The sequence below is a fragment of the Echinops telfairi genome, unplaced genomic scaffold (genome assembly GCF_000313985.2).
Source record: "Echinops telfairi isolate 266 unplaced genomic scaffold, ASM31398v2 ScPeMD7_7469;HRSCAF=8507_1, whole genome shotgun sequence".
NCBI classification, from domain to species: Eukaryota; Metazoa; Chordata; class Mammalia; order Afrosoricida; family Tenrecidae; genus Echinops; species Echinops telfairi.
In genome coordinates, this window is record NW_022111373.1 from 70,421,038 (window position 1) to 70,422,463 (window position 1,426).

General features: G+C 34.9%; 1 protein-coding gene across 2 annotated transcripts in view; it reads right to left on the minus strand.

The window, feature by feature from the left end:
- FAM151B (family with sequence similarity 151 member B) overlaps nt 1-1,426 on the minus strand; it is a 42,204-nt gene that overhangs the window by 7,549 nt on the left and 33,229 nt on the right. The gene's annotated exons all lie outside the window — the stretch shown is intronic.

The following is a 1,426-nucleotide window of genomic DNA, read 5'->3' on the forward strand; positions in this document are numbered from 1 at the left end:
CTTAGGTAGAGAGCAAATGTTTTGAGAATGATGAGGGCAATGAATGTACAAATGTACTTTACAAAATTGATGTATGTATGGATCGTGATAAGAGTTGTATGAGCCCCTAATAAAATGATTAAAAAAAAACAACACCCATTAATGGAAAAAATGCCACATATTGAAAGAACAAATGTGTGATGCATATAACCAGTGGGGACTGTATCCAGAAAATACACAGATCTTAACAAATCCAAGATGAAAAAAATCCCCCACAAAAACCCTGAAAGGAAACTATACAGACACTTCACAGAACAGTAAATTTAAATAGCCAATAATGTATGAAAAGATCTCTAACCTCATCAGAAATAATACAAATGCAAATTAAGACCTTAATGAGAAACCACTTTATAATCAGTAGGACATCAAGCCTTAGGAGGTGCAATGCTGGTGGATATATTCAATGGAACACTCCCTTTTGAAAATAATTTATAAAGCTTGCTTAAGATGTGAAAAATCTAAAAAATCAGTATTTCCATTCCCATATGTGTATGCCAGATAAAGTCATTAACGTTTCATGTTGTCATTATTTCAAATAGTAAAACACTGGAAACAAACCAAAAATCTTTTGACAGCAAAATGGAAATAAATGGAGCTATGTTCAAAAGCAGGTTCTTGGTTTGGCTACAGCGAGAAAGAGGACAACAGAGAAGACAAAAAGTGGGTCAGAAAAGACAGAATACAGTACCACACCCTTTTTAGATATCTTAAAAACAAGCAACATTACATAATGCTGTTTAGGAATCCTTATATAGAAGATAAACGAGAAATCCAACAAATAATATAAAATGAAGGTAGTCATGACTTTGGAAGGGGGCAGGACTAGAGAGGACACAGATCAATTCAACACTACTGATAATGCTCTGGTTCATATGATAAGCGGTTATATGGATATGCCTGACACGCATGTTCTGTATATTCTTCACATAGAGATTCACCTTAAAGGGCGAAAAGAATCGGAACCATACACACTGCTCTTACTATGCCAACCTGTTGGAGCGATAACTTATAGGAAATGATGCCACTTCTCAAAGTTAAGGCCGCCTTTACTGTAGAACATAGTCTAAGTGCCTCTTTTCCAATAGTTCCCCCCACCCCACAGCCTACTTGCATGTGAAAAGCTATAGATAAAAATAAACGATTGCTATAAAGTAATTTTTTTCCTAGTTTGAAAAATCTAACTTCATACACTTTAAAAAGATGTACTGTATATACTTGAGTATAAGCCAACCCAAATATCAGCTGCAGCACCTAATTTTACCACAAAAACTGCATAGAAAATGAGCTGAAAAACTCAGTTTATACACGAGTACATACGGTAATCTCTGTTTGGTTGTTAAATTTCTTACAAAGGTTTTGCAATATTGAACAGTCTACAGATGCCCAG